The 16152-nt window shown below is 39.0% G+C and overlaps 1 protein-coding gene across 12 annotated transcripts in view; it reads right to left on the bottom strand.

Annotated features, from left to right (window-relative positions):
- TBL1X (transducin beta like 1 X-linked) overlaps positions 1 to 16152 on the bottom strand; it is a 239196-nt gene that overhangs the window by 82341 nt on the left and 140703 nt on the right. For all 12 annotated transcript variants that reach the window (XM_072029631.1, XM_038173040.2, XM_038173043.2 and 9 more), the window contains one exon: positions 12433 to 12540. The gene's annotated coding sequence lies outside the window, so the exon portion shown is untranslated. The remainder of the gene's footprint in view (positions 1 to 12432; positions 12541 to 16152) is intronic.

The following is a 16152-nucleotide window of genomic DNA, read 5'->3' on the forward strand; positions in this document are numbered from 1 at the left end:
TGCAGAATCTGCATGCAAATTAGAAGGCGTAATTTAGCTTCTAACATAATCGAATGCCCTTTGAAGACGCAGGGAGTAACAGTTCATTTCAGTAGGTCCAACACCCAATCCTAACATCTAAAAACGGGGGCATCACTAAGCAAGGTACCCAAAAGCTCACTTTGCAGTTGTTCCCCCTTCCCACATCTTTACGGATTCTGAAATAATTCAACCGTTCTGCCTGTCTAAGAGCTAAATAATTTCAATTGTAGTTTAAACTCCCTTGGAAAAAAAGATGCACCCTGTCATCACTTTCCCAAGCCCTGGGGTTCTGCAAAATCTAGTCACATCTGCACTGCATACAATAAGTAACCACATCATGTTTTTAGGTCTTGACCACATCCTTTTACCTCTATTTCAGTTTGGCGGGCCTAATTTAAGTAGTGGTTTACTAATTAGGTGGAAAAGCACTGAAAATGCCAGCAAAACCGAGCAGAATTCAAGTCCCAGTGGCTATTTTGCCTTCAGTGGTTGCTTCCTTAGCTGCCAGATTGAAGGTATCACAGACGACACTCACGCAGACAGCAGAACTCAAGCCTGAGGATTCGACACAATTAGATGCTGCTGATGAGCAAAACAGAACTTGTCATTTTACAAAATGCATGGGAAGTAAGAGCTTCGTAAGAATCCTACTGACAGCATGCTCTGTTTTCACTCCTAAGTTTGTTTTCTTCATGTTTACTATGTGGAGAAGGTAAAATACAAATGGGTGTGTGTGGAGGTGAAGACAGTGTGTCACTGACTGTTCTTATTCTTACACTGGACTGAAAAGCCTCACAATTATGCGAGATTACACACCATCCACAGCAAAATCATTGTTGTTCTCAGCTGCTAAATTGGAATCAATAGAAGGAAAAAGTCGCTGTTTTTTTAAAGCAATGACCAAGTAAGTTTTTATTTACTGTCTATGATCCAGTAGGAAAGAAACAATTTCTAAGGGCAGAATGCTAAGTTTGTGTGTGCTGTATCAATTAGAAACCCTACATGTCACCCAAATCCTATTCTGCTTTATTCTGTATTCAACAAAATTAAATGAAGAGTGGCTAATTAATATAAATATTAACATGACAAGATAAAGTGTAAGGTAAATTGTCGTTGGATTTAGTGTTTTTTTAATGCCCAGTCTTTAGGCTCAGATAATACAAAAACACAACAGTAGGAAAATATGATCACAGATACGTGAATTTATCTGTTGTATCAGCTCAGCTCTAGTTTACAGCAGTTTAAATGAGCTTTGATAATGAAAGGTGACGGAACCAGCTCAAATGGTGCAAGTGATTTGATTAGCTCCATGCTAACCATCATGGGTAGATTTAATTTAGAGCTGAGTGATCACGTCTGACTGTGGTAAACAGCTTAGCATCTGCTTTCCAAGGTAACATCTTCATATGAGAGAAAGAGAGATTGCGATCTGCTACGTTCACAATTTTGTAGCTAAACCCCCATTCTCTGCAAACGTATTTCAAGCTTTTGGTGTCTTCTCAAGACAAGCAACTACAATGAAGAGAACTATGCAAGCTTCTAGAACACCAGGCAATCGTTTAGATGAATATAATCTGCTGTTTAAACTCCCTCTAAATCTACTGAAAAGTATAATTAGAATTATGTAAACAAGCCCTGGGGCTTAGTTCAGTGGTCAACTAGAACAAATGGGACAAAGCCGCAGCAAAAGCCATATAGCTAAAATACTTCATCAACACATCGACTTCAGTAATAATGGACATGCCACAGTACTAGAAATTATATTTCTTCCATCTTTCTAGAAACAAGGCTACCCCTACTTTGCTCCCTCTTTTGAAGCAACACACAATTCTTCCCCTGCATGGAACCAATACTTTGAATCAATACAAATGCAACCTCATCTGTCTCCGATAGACGTGAGAAAATTTTAGTAACAGAAGCATTATGTAATAGCGGTGACACTCACCTAACAATGAATTATTAATGTTCTCTCTACTGTGAAATCCATAAGCAAAAGCGACTTACGAGTCAAGAGGAGAAAATTTGCAAAAAGACTAGATTTCTAAAAACCTCCAGCAAAGTTGCCACCCTCTTTAATCACATCGCTGCAGGCAGACAGTGATTACAGGACTGGCAACACAGCGAGAAGAGAGAGCTCTGAGAGACACGGCACAATGAATGCTTTGGGGAATGACTGAAAAAAGCACCTGCAAGAGAAACCGAAATTCTATGGAAGGAGATTTTGGAAATTTTTGAAATATTGATGGAAAAGTTAATATAAAGGGAGAGAAAGATCATTAGTTTATAGAACAATAGGGAAAACAGTTGGTAAGCTGCTATTTATGTCTACCACAAAATTGGTACTAAGCAAAAACTACAGGCTTAGTCTATCTCAGATAGATACCAAGTTTTCCCTCATTTTTGCATCTTGGCTGCTGTAGCCAATCAAGCATCTATGGACTGGAAAAACTCTTAGGACCTCCTGGCTCCAGCCTCCCAGCTGGGTTTTGGTCAGACCATTTTTTTCTCCCCTTCCACTCAATTGCACTGCTCCAATTGCTTCTACTGATCCTCTTCTTCATCCCTCACAGCACAGTCCTCAGATTGATGTCACTACAGATAGCTTTGTGTCTTTCACTTTTGCTGCTCTGACCTTGAGCTATTTTATTTCAAACTAGTGTTGAATTAGTTACGTGATTTTTTGAATGATATCTGCATAATTTTAGATATGCACTTATGGGGAGATTTTTCATTCTTTGAGCTTACAAAGATTGTATTTATTACCAGATTTTCAAAACATTATCTAATCAGGATGAATTCAAAATATTTGGGTCTACCCTTAAGCAGATAACTTGCAAAGATACGTCAGTATCTAGAGAGAAATCTAATGCATACATATAAAGGGAAGAACAGTTTCTCCTGTTTACTACTAAATACAGATTAATCAAGTTGTTTAAAACAGAACCGTCTTACTATGATTAACAGATTGACATAAAGCTAGAGTTGTTAAAAGTAAAAGGGGGGGGGGAGAGAATATGGGAATAATAATGTATGATCTAGAAAGGTCTGAAGCAGGGTTTTGGCAAAACATGGCTGGAAACAACCTGCTGGCATATCAGATAAAATATGCCTAAGGCTAAACCTGCTATTGCAGCTGAACTTTTGGCTCAAAGAAGAAAGAATTTGGGGAAAAAATCATGAAAGAAAGTGTAAAAAGATGTTACTGTGCTAAAACTTTAGCAAGAAATCAAGAAATTTTAAAACATGGAATTAATATCCATTTGAGGTCAATAAACATCTTGAAGTAAGTAATTAAGCTTTAAATGACCAAAGCTATTTAATATCTGTATTCATGGAACAGAACCAGATAAGTAAAAAGAAGACACTGTTTCCTTTTGAGTCTGAATTGAAATATTTATTCAAAAGGTATGCTACACTTTCGTTTTGTGCCAATAAAAGGGTTATTGTTTTTGCCTGATGATGCTCACTTTTTAATATAGAGCAAAAGCCCCTTTTCAATGTCAAAGCATATTCATGTATTCATGCCAAATCTTTTTTGGAACAAATTTTGTAACTTGGAAGCTCACAGGACAAATAAGCATACTTTCTGCATTTCATTTCTCTACAGACATAAGAAGATATTCTAATATTAAATAAGTATTTAACATTGAGTGTATTATTAATAAGGCAAGATGACAAAATGTTTCAAGTCTACATTGAGTTTATATGGGACACGATTCAATTCCTGTAAAAAAGCCAGCAGCTACACTTGAATTACACCCAGATTTCCCCAAACTAATTTTACTGTGCTATCAGCATTGAGCAGAAGAGGCAGAAACAGCAGCAGCACCTCCAAGCTAAAACATCAGAAGCAGCATTAGACTGCTCAGGATGTATTTACATACCATTTGCAAGCAACTCCTCACTATACCATGATCTGGAAAAGTATTTCTGAACCAGCAGTCCCGACATTGCCATTAACTACCATGGTAGGAATACTTCTTAAGATGGATTGCTGTTTTCCTAATCTTGTCAACTACACTTAATGGGACATATACTGAACACTTTTTTAGATAAACCAGCTAGAACACAAGTTTGCCTTAATGCTGTGGTGATTGCAAGTGGGGGAATTGATTTATGAAGGCAAAAATATACCAAGAAGTTGCAAAATACTACTAGAAACAAACTGCAAGTTGATCTTTTGGATATCACACATTTTTCGCAATAGCGTACCTAGGCAAAGGCTATTAAATAAATAATAAACTATGTAAGTATATAATTAAAATACCACGGACAGTTTATATATATGTAGTTCAGCATAAAAGTAAGAACATGATTGCATTGTCAGGCCAGTTCCTGTTCTGTCCTGTTCCAGCCAGACGTGATGCTGTGCAGTGTGCTCTGGTTGCCCTGCCTGAGCAGGGGGTCGGAGCAGATGACCTCCAGAGCTCCCTGCCAGCCTCAGCCACGCTGTGACTGTAACTCTGTGGGATGTAGCTAGTTCATTAAGGAGGATCTTTCAAATGATGACCTGAAGAGAAGCTTTTAATTGTTTGTTCTTTTTTTTTTTTTCCTAGTACCTTCCTATAAAGTAACATCAGGTTTTGCTTGGCACTTTATACTACATTTCAATGAAGACAGAAAATTTCTAGCCAAAGTCTTGAACTCAGTGGGATCAGTAAGAAAGGCGCCAGTGACTTCAGACAAGCCATTACTGACAAAGATTAGTATAGACCACTAAAATACAAACACTAAAACATGGCATCTTTGCCTTTTTGTTTGTAAAGATTTATCTGAGTTAGACTGGCATCTTTTTTGTGCTGTGGGGAACTGGGAGTACCTTATACTTATAAAATTAGATTTATGACGTTGAATGTAATCACTCTTTAATATATGAATATACAAATAAAGAAAAAAGGGGTGTTCTTATCTTTCTTCTCTATTTTCCATAATGGCACGGAATGGTGATTAAGATAAATCATTAATGCTGAGACCTTGATTATTGGGGGAACCAAAGAGAGACTAGAGAGAAATTATTTTACATTTCCTTGATCAGAGATGCACACGCATGCTATAGAAGAAGGTTCCTGTGATTGATTATTCTGTTTATTAGGACTGGAAGCAGGCTAGATAAATGGGAAATTAATTTGTGCATGCATCACTTGAACTAAGATTATTTAAACTGATTTAAGTTGACCATCAATACAATTCATGCTAGACAGATTTGGGATAGTTGCTAACCTACATTGTAGCTCACAGAGTAGCCAACACGAAAACGTTAACCACCTCATACAGAATAAAAACTATAAAACAGCTTTGTTTTATTACAATGGACACATTGTTTGAAGAAGTCCCTTTCCATTCCTCATACATCTTCTGAATCGGTAAAAAACATAATAAAACCCAATGGCTGGAGCCACATATCAGAAAAAGGTACGATGCTGTACAGTCCTGGGAAGCCATCTCACCTGTGACCATCTGAAGGCAATGTCGATTATTCAAAGGGCTTTGCCCGAACCCACACAAAGCACTGCAGGGCCGGCTGCCCACCGCAACACGGAGCGAGCAGCAGCATTTGCTTCTGTCAGGCAGCTGGAGCTCTGGTCTGGCACAGCAGGACACTGCCTCATCTCCCCCTGCCTGCTCTGGAGCTGCCTCCATCCTACATCCCAGCATGTGGCAGCTGAGATCAGCCGCTGGTGGCTGGGCATCGACTTTGCACCAAATGGTGCGGGACACCTGAGAGCTCTGCTCTTGTGGCTCAGCTGTATCAGTGCAGGCTCTGCTGTATCTTACTCCACCACGGCTTTCTTGGTGATGATATTTCCTCTCCAGCTGTAATGCTACAACTCTACTAAGTCTGTCACATTCCTTGGGCCAAGGTTCCCCGTTACAGAGTCAAGTGTGAACCTGTGACCTCAGTGTGTAAGTAAAAATGTTGTGCCAGCCAAGACACACTTGCAATTCCATTTTGATTAATTATACCTCAAATCTCACAAGTTCATACTGAATAATTATGTCTTAACTCTCACGACTGCAGATAATTAAACTTTTGAGGAAAAATAATAATTTGATTTATTTTCACTTGCAGCACTTGAAGTGAAGACTAGACAGTAAAATATTATGTGAAAATCCTCACAGTCTGACCGAAGACTGAAATTATTCACTACAGCTGATAAAAGGAACTGATGCTAATCCACATACTGGGCGCAAATCTTGAGCACATGCAATCTATACAGAAGCATGATTATCAGTAATTTCTATGAATTCTCCATTAAATCAAAGCAGTTCAGGTAGGAACAGCCCATACAAGTAAGTAAATAGCAACACAGATCCTGTGCATCTCAAAGGCTTCGCTTACAGAGAACTTACTGAAAAAACATGTATACTACGTGTCCTTTTTCTCTGTGGGATGAATCTGGGAGATGTTCAGATATTTAAAAGTACGTTCAACTAGACTGCTCATAATAATTCATTTTCGACAGAAAAATGTGATAAAAAAAAAGAATTTAGTTTAAAGCAAAGGCTTCAAGTAAACAAACATTTGAAAAGCAGAAAATCCTGGTCTTCTTCAGAAGGAAACTGCTCTAACTCTATTTGGGAAGCAGCAGGTTCACTGCTCATACACACTTTCTCATCACCAGTAGTTTGCAGAAGACACTATGCCTCCAGTATGTGCCAGCCATACCAAGTTTTCCAAGAGCGCCACAGCCTGAGCTGAATCCATGTGGACAGTGAATTTCCTCAGTTCTGCCCAGACAAGTCAAGCAGGCTTCAGGTGGAGAAGAAGAGTGGCTTGGCTGCGTGGTCTCCACAAGGCACAGCTCTCCTTCCCCAACATCACTGCGCGGCCGCTCCACACTCCCAACCAGAGTGGTGGCAGATTTCTAAAACAGATTTCATTCATAGCTTGTGGAGGTACACACACAGCACCTTTGACTTAGTCTGGCACTCTGGGTAAACTAAATACAGACTTTATTAGTGATTAGCACATAAATCATCTTTCTCCAGGCTTTCTATCTATTACTAGCACTTTCAGGTGATTGACGTGGTGAACATGGAATCCTAACACGCTCTGCACATCAGGTACAGAGAGTACAGGATGGTCAGACCTCAGTCTTAAAAGATCTGCGTTATGCCTTAAATAATCACAAATTTAGTTTAAAAATCCAAGGATAATACATTTTATCATCTTATTTTGGAATGCATCCTCAAGACTCTCCACTATCATCAAAAACCTTCCGGAGGGAGGAGGGGGCAGGAAGAGTAGCAATTAGTTGAAGTATTGCTATTATGAAAAAGCAAGGCTCAAAACAAGGATCTCAGAAGTTGGCCATGACAGGAACAGTAGCTTCCTTACCTCTTTAGAACAATGTAAAGTCATAGAAATTGTCACCCAAGTATAAGTTCATAGAATCATTAAGGTTGAAAAAGATCTCCAAGATCATCTGGTCCAACCATTCCCCTACCACTGAACCATAACCCTAAATGTTTATGTTCTAGCAAGATATACTTTCTTCTGACTGATCTAGAAGGTCAAACAAACAAACAAAAACCAACAAACTAATCAAATAATATTTTCATGAACAAAGAGTTTAGTAAACTGATGCACCAACTAGCAAGGGCAGTATCAGGAAATATGCAAACATAACACGGTTTTAGACCTGAAATAACCACAAATGATAAAAATAAACATCCTTTACATTTCTATGTTATTTTAAAATATGCTTACTTTTAAAAATATTATGCCAACAGTTCACTATTTTTCAGTGAACAGCGACTTGTAAGAATAACTTCAGAATAAGAAATAATGAACACTGAGCAGTCAAAGCAAGAAGTTCTCGTGTAGGCCCACAGGCTCTGAATTAGTTGGTGGCTCTATCTGAAAAGCAATCTTAGAAATCAAAACCAATATACAGTTTTTTTACAAAAAAAAAAAAAAAAAGAATAACATTATGAAGGATATTATTTGAAAGTAGCTTGAATGTTGTAGTTCGTAAGTCTAAGTGATCTACGAAATGAACTGGTAGGATCTACTGCCAACAGGACCCCTTTTTACCATTGTAACCTTTTTACTAATTATACTTTTCACCTTTTTACTAATATGCTTGAAATATCTTTCACTTATGCCCTATCCATCCAGTTCTTAAATTCAAAGAAACTAATTAATGCAATAAGCATCAATCTAGTAAAGGTTTGTCTCTTTCTTCCTGATATGGTATGCATACTCTTACTGTTTCTAACTGATCTTACCCAATTTTTCATACTCTCACATCTACCATATTCATTCATAGAACACATCACACATGACCTCATTTGCCACTCCCATCATATCAATAATAGAGTGATAACCATAAGAATGCATGTGACAAAATCAACACATTTTTTTTGTTAAAACACTTTTTTCTTTGTTACTCTTGATAATGATTTTAGCCTTGAATTTCAAAAGCCACTACAAACTTCAGGAAATAATTTCAGTGGCTACCTAGTAGAAGATACTAAAGTGGTCTGGCACCCAACATGGAAACTGTGTTTGTGTAACTGCAGTACTAAAGCACAGGACTGAAAAAAATTTTGTAGTCCAATACCAGGCAAAAGGGTAGATCCACTAACAATCGATTACTGACTTTGCAAAATCTTACTGATTTTTTATGCTTAATAGCTAAATAACATTACACCTTTGTAATGAATCAGAGGAATAAATAAGACTGCAACATTTTCTACATAGCCAAAGGAGCCAACGTCAAAATTAGATGCAGGAACAGACCCCGGGGAGGCTGAAAAAGCTGTACAGCGCACAGGCATAGAGTACTACACTAAGGGCAGAACAGGAATAGACTCGAGAAGCTCTTCTCTTTTGTCTCTAAAACTTGACCCCTGAATTAAGAAAGGTTACTTAGATAAGAGAGAGTACAGATCCTCTTCACTGATTGCTTCTGTGAAGCATTATGTATGAAGACAACAAGACACAAAATGCAAAGTTCTTCTTCATTAAAGTAGGGATGAGAATTAGCAAAATAACCTGATTCTACCTAACTTTATGCTTAGTGGCTCTCACAACAGTGGCAAAATTAGTTTTATTTATTTATTTATTGTTTGTTTGTTTCCTTAGACCCTCAGAAATATCTGCTTTACTCATGCAAAACCCTGTAGCTTTTTGGTTTCCTCTTACTGGTTCAAGTAAGAAATTGCTCCAGAACTGTCTAAGCAGATTTGCACCAGCTGCTCCTAGTACCTCTCCAAAATCCAAGAAAGGGTTTCTACAGCACTTGATGTTGTGAATTTGCATGAATTTCTTCTGCAACTTCTTTCTTTGAAGCGTGACATTTTCTACCTATATTGGCTCCATCTTCACTGTAGACTGGCGAGAGCCATTCTCCTCAGGAGATAGTGTTACTATGAGATGGAAAAGTGCTAAAGCACATATCGTCAGTTCAACTTACATCATCTCTGGCTAGAGTAAGAACAGCTGCACATTTCAGAAAGAAAGACGTGAAAGAGGTCCTGGAGATCTGCCTGATCTTCTAAGTGACAGAAAACAAGAAGTAAAAAGACTGAGGATCAATTATTGGCTATGTTTCTGGTGAAGAGTTGACAGACTCTGGTCTTTGGAACTGCAACTCATATCCATGGAGAGAAGGAGCAATATTTACAGAATAAGCTTCATGTCAGTGACATGTGGTTACTGTCTTCGGATAAGGATGAGCTAGGGCAGGCAAAAGGCTTCTAAAGTAAACTGTGAGGTGTTACAGAAACAAATGCAGTATAAACTCAGCCTTACATATGGCAACCTCTGTGGAGGGAAGGATCAGAGGCCTGAGAAGCCAGCAAACAAGGCTGTAAATTTTTATTTTGAAGGAGATACTTTGTATAGTTGCTGTTGCTTCAAACTACTGGGGAGATCTCCACAATTAAAATATTGAAATTGTATTTTTTAACTTTTCAGGAAAACTTGTTATTAAACAAAGCAAGGAAAAAATAAATAGAGGATGATACACCACATTGATGGTACCATTATCTACCCAAATTATTGATAAACCAAAGGCTTAAGATCCTGAATACACATAGATAATAAACTAGGAGATCTCAGGAGAATATATTGTTGGTAAGATGAGATAAAGCAAGCTACCAAACTGTATCAGAAAACTGGGTCATCTATTCCTTATGAATGTATTTGTGAAACATGAAAATAACTACAAAGGATTTCCATCTCAGATGTCATCTAGAAATAACATGCAGTCAGTAGTAAAATATCAGCCACTCCTAAATTTTGTTCCTAAAATACTTTTTCAAACACCAAAAGGATAACTCCATTCTAAACCTGCATATTGAGCATGTAAAGACTGGTTAATCACAATCATGGAAGCTCATTGGCCTTGTGAACCTGAGGAAAACTATACATTTGAGAGAAAGTACAGAGATGAAAATGTGGAAGGACTCTCCCTACCCCACTACCAGCAGGGGCCAAAGCCACTACTAAAACAGACCAAAAAAATGGCAACCTGTGGCAAAAAGCTTACTTTAGTCCTGCATTAAGGCCCTAATTAGATTGAAATACACATTACACTTGCTAAAAAAAGTATTCAAATACAATTAATTTAAATAGGAAATTATCAGCTGATAGTCTCCAACTTCTGACTTATGTTTTAACAGAATATAAACATGTTATGCTTTAAAAAAAAAAAAAAAAAAAATTGTCTCTGAAAGTAGAAAAAAGCATTTTTACAGATGAGGAGGCCATTAGTAACCAAAATGAATGTTAAAAGACAACTTTAAATCAGCACACCCAGATAATTTGTGCTTTAGAGTCTTAAAAGTGTTTGAGAGAGTATCATCTCAATGACGCTAATTTTCAATACATTATGGAACACCAAAGAAATTCAGTAAGACTGCTAGCATTTTCTGCCAATATTTGAAGCTGGTAAACGGTATGGTATCAGTAATTACAGAGCTCTAAGCCACTATTAATCTCAGGCAAAACAACTGACAAAGTGATAAAGTATAAATTCACTGGGAAATGATACAAATAAACAGTCAACACCAGTCAACAACATTTTATAGCAAATTGGTCAATACAGCAGATGGGATTTAATCATCTGATAAAGTTATGAATTTTGGTCAAAAAAAGTTACTTCATAGGTGAAACACAGATACTTTTGAAAGGCATGTAGCTTACAGCCACACATTCAAGATTAAGAAATCTGCTCTCTGTATTATCAGTTGTATCAAAATGTGAGTTAAATGGATTAAGACGGAGACAGATAAAAAATAGTACTTGTTGACAGAAAATAATAACTGAAGAAAAGTGTTCTACACTTCCCCAATAAAATCATCCAGTACTAGCTCAACATTAGCTGAGTCTAATCACTGATACAAAAGTAAGTATAAAATATTCTTGATAGCAGTTATGACACAGAAGGTGGCACAGTGGTTAATAAGGGTAGCAGAGTGTTTACTCAGAGCAGTGTGCATCAATTCATAGGATGGGCAAAGTGTATTATAGCCATGTGGGCTTTCAAGAAAGAAAGTAGGTCATACCCAGAGAATGGTGCATAGAAACTGGGGACTTAAAAAAATAATAATATAATTTTCATGTCACAGAAACAATGTAATACAAATGCTAGTGAAACCTTATGACAAAAAGGGTTAATAAAACCTCCACACATGTAAGAACAGAGATATTATTTTTGTTCACAGCATTAGGGATACTGGAATAGTGAATACAGCTGTATAGTCCCCTGTATTTTCCCCAAATGGGAAGGATCTTGTTTTTTCTTGACATTTTCTCCATCATTCACAAAAAAAAAAAAAAAAAAAAAAAAAGAAAAATTTTGTACCTCCTTACGATGTTAACCAGAACACCCCATATGCTGTAATTAGCATAGCGAGGGATTTAGAAAGCAGCAGTGTGTAAAGAGCAAAACAACACTTTCAAAAGGCTACAGAGTACCAATGAAGGTTACATAAACACCCAAATAGGCTCTACAAATGATTCCAGGAGGTTAAGAGAGCTCAAACCTCCTGTCAGGGAAGGAGCGGTACTGACAGCAGTGTGGGTACAGCAGAAAGACAGATCTTAATGCAGATGTGTTTTGGGGTTATTTCCAACCAAAGCAATTACTTAGCACAGCCGCCACTTAAAGAATCATAAAGCACTTTGTTTTGTTACATCGCAGCTCTTCAGTCTGTAGCTTAGAAGTCGTCTCTGAGTAAATGTAGACTTTTTGTCAAATGTCTCTGTTTGAGAGGGCTGGATTGCTGTACCCTTGAATGATAGCGCTGGTAAAACTTTATCATCAGATACAAGCATAGGAATTAACTTGCTAAGCTTGAGCTGCATGTGTGGTTTCACCATGAAAAAATCTGAAAGGCAGCTGGCCAGGAGACTGTGTTCCCGAGGCAGGCTCATGCCTGGCGCGTACTTTGGCTTACCTGGTCGTGAGACCCTTGAGCTGCTGAATGCTGCTCCTCGCAGGCTGCTGTCAAGAATCTGGGGGTTTGAGTTACCATGGAGATCACCACATCTGACAGCGGAGAGGGCTGCAATAAGAGAGAGAGGTACCGGTCAAGCAGCTTTGCATCGCCTCATCGAAACAAGAGCATTTGACCCATTGCTCTTTTGGCATTCGCCAATGTTCTGTCTCCCAAGTTAGGAGCTTTGGCAGAACCCTAAGAGGAAAAAAAACACCATCTGTGACAGAAAGAGAGAGGGAAAGAGCAAGACCCAGTGACCCAAAGCATTCAAGTGCTTTGCAAAGCTAAGTGCACTTTTCCAGGAACCTAATGCACACTGAACTTGGCTCAACAATCTCCAGCGTCTTTGATCAAACATCAGCAAGAAATTCATCTAGCTGACAGGCTAGGGAACCACAGTTGAACACAGCACTGAAAAGCTGGTTCACTGCCTCACAGCAGCACACAAAAGTTGTCTCTGAGAAAAATGCCAGTGGAAACTGATTTCTGTGCAAAAAGAAGTAAGTAGGCCAAAGAATTCACCTTCCTGTAAGTTTTTGGGGGAAGGTCTAAAAGAAGGTATTTGTGAAAATCAAACATGAAAGATAGTCCGGCATTCTTCTGCAATAATAAACCTATTTACAGACTTTTCCATGCCTGCCATCGAACACGATGAGTAAATCCTTATTTCACATTTCCTCTGTGATTCAACTGCAATGTATCTTAACTATCTTCCTACTCCTGCATCTCAAGCCTTACGTCTTATGCTCAGTTTTTTCTATATAATATAATAATTAAATGCTGTAAAGTGAAATGAGATATTCTTTAGAGACTTCTTAAACTAATTATGCTCTTCCACACAAATGTTTAACAGCTTTTAAAACTATACATTGAGGATCACTTTATAATATAGTCAATTTAATAAATAGCATATTTAAAAACATCATCAGGAGAAGCTTTCATAAATCCAGTTCTAATTCTCAGTCTGCAGTACTACAACATGTTCTCATATACAACACTGTGAGACAAGTATGCCATCTAACCAAATACAACTATTCACATGAGAAAGACACACACCTATTCTAATCCAAGCTGAATGACTATACAAGGGACAAGAAATGACTATTTAAGCATCACAAATTATTCATGATACATCATCAGCCATAAGCCTGTATGTTTTCCGAGTTTGTCTGTTGAACACGTATGAACCTCCATCTGTCTGGCTACCCATACGCTTGCCTATCTAATTCTCAGAAGACACTGGAATTGTTTTCCTTCTAATTTTTCTGTGGAGCATGTCATGTTTATGCAAAATACAATACATTCAAAAAATACAGCTCTGTGTAAATGTGCAATCTGAAAATCCCAGCAACAATTAGAGGATTTTGCTGTTACAACTTCCATGTCTTATGGTAAAATTGTTAAGAGTATTAGTATATTAAAATTAACTCTATTCAATACTCTGACATTATGGGGTGCAACAATAGCTAACGCATAGGGGCTGCTCTGGGGAGAAATACCAGGGAAATAACTGACTCATGTGCTGAAGGCTTCTGCAGGATTCATATAGTTTAGTGGGTATCGTAAAATACCAGATACAGGCTCCTATTACAGCAATGTAAATTGAAGTATTATGTGAGCTATATATTTAATTATTTCTGTCCTAATTATACTCCTAAATTGGCTGGACTATGGTTTCACTTGTCTTGTTCAACAATATTACATACTGGATGACCTTATCACAGCATGGCTGGGGTGGGAAGGGAGCTGTGGAGCTCATCTGGTCCAATCCCCAGCTCAAGCAGGGACACCCAGAGCAGGCTGCCCGGGCCCACGTCCAGGCAGCTTTTGAAGATCTCCAGGGAGGAAGATCCCAGAGCTCAGCCACCCACACAGCACAGAAGTGCTGCCTGATGTTCAGAGGGAGACTCCTGTGTTGCAGCTTGAGCCCATTGCCTCTTGTCCTGGCACTGGGCAGAGCCTGGCTCCATCCTCTCAGCACCCTCCCTTCAGGCATTTATAGACATGGCTCAGCCTCCTCTCCCTGAGCCTCCTCTTCTCCAGGCTGAGCAGCCCCAGCTCTCAGCCTGTCCTCACAGGGGACGTGCTCCAGGCCCCAGCAGTTTTTATCAGTGTTGGAATCCCTTGGAGGCCTGTCATCTACCCATGTTGCCCATGGACAAACAGAAGGTATCAGGTAGCACAGGTCACACAGGCTGGAAAAGTCTCAAATCCTATTCTAAGACTGGTTTTGGTTACCTCGCCAGACAACTTTTTGGTAGAAGCATTTACACTAGCTCTCTACTTGAAAACGCTTTTGTACTAAGACTAGAGTCAAGTAAATTAATGATCTGCAAGAAAGAAGCAAGGGAAAAGAGACAACTTGGAGATAAAAAGAAATTGCATATATATTCAAGTTTTATTATCCACAAGTGTCAGTGACACTTAAAAGTTAAAGATTTCCTTTACAACTGGGTGAGAGCATTCATGGATGGTTGTAATAACCTGTTTTGCTAGCAGATGCCCCTACACATAAGTCTTTACTCAACAAAAAAGGTTTCTTAAAATCAAATTTCATATTGCAGTAAGAGCTAATATAAGCTTTGAAATAAACAGTGTAGAAAGAAGGAAAATTTGTCTTAACATTTTGCTTTTTAGACTTTCATTGGCAATGCTAGTTTACATCTGATAACCAGCTGTGGATTCAGATCTCCACAGTTTAGAAAGAAGTTGCAAAAAAAACAGAAATCACAGAAAACAGCTGCAAAAGTGATTAGAGGGCTGAAGAAAATACTTTAATATGAAATATTTGAAGAGTTCAACCTACGCAGTTTATCAAAAGAAGGAAAAAAAAAAAGACAGATGACCTGATTACAGCATGTAAGTATTTCCATGGGAAGAAAATGCTAAGTACCAACTGGCTTGTTAATCTAGCACAGGAGGGTATCTATAAAACAAAGCACTACCTGGAAGCTGAGGCCAAGTTCAAATGAGAAATAAAGCACATGCTCATCATCACCTGTGATTAACCATTTGCGTAGCTCTCAAAAGGAGAATGCAGAGATTCTCCATTTGTTGATAGCAAGGCCTGTCTGGAGAGACTTCTGGAAGGCAAACTGATGTGAAAACACAAGCTACCCTGCAGCCAAACGCACAAGTTCCTGGGTTTCATACAGAGACGGCTGGGCAAAGTCTGTAATACAGAGGAGGGAAGTCAGGTGATGTAATTGTGCTTTGCTGCTCATAAATTAAGTATCTTATGATCTGCAGCCATGGTCTGGCTCGGTAACCGCAGCGCAGGGGGAGACGGGCGGTGAGCAGGCAGTGCCGCTGGTTGCAGTGAGGGAGTGCGTGCTACATGGGCTATATGCAGGGCCCCAGAATGGCAAGCAGCCCTTCGGAGACAGGTGGACTAAACTCTGCTATGAATAATACTCTGGCTCCTAATTTAGGACAGCAGTGCTCTCCTCCTGGAGCTGAAAGGGCTCTGCCAAAGCCGAGTGGTGTCGGGCGCTCCCCTGCCCAGGCCATGCAGCTCGGTGGTGAGATGGCCGCAGGCAGCGGCTCCCTGAACCCGCGCCTCGGCCCCAGGTGCCAGCAGACACGGCCGAGCTGACTGCTGCCTCAGGGAGCTTGCTGGGCTCCCAACACTTCCAACTCGCATGTCTCCATGAGGAACTGCTCACCAGTGACACCGGA

This window comes from Anas platyrhynchos, chromosome 1, assembly GCF_047663525.1.
Source record: "Anas platyrhynchos isolate ZD024472 breed Pekin duck chromosome 1, IASCAAS_PekinDuck_T2T, whole genome shotgun sequence".
NCBI lineage: Eukaryota > Metazoa > Chordata > Aves > Anseriformes > Anatidae > Anas > Anas platyrhynchos.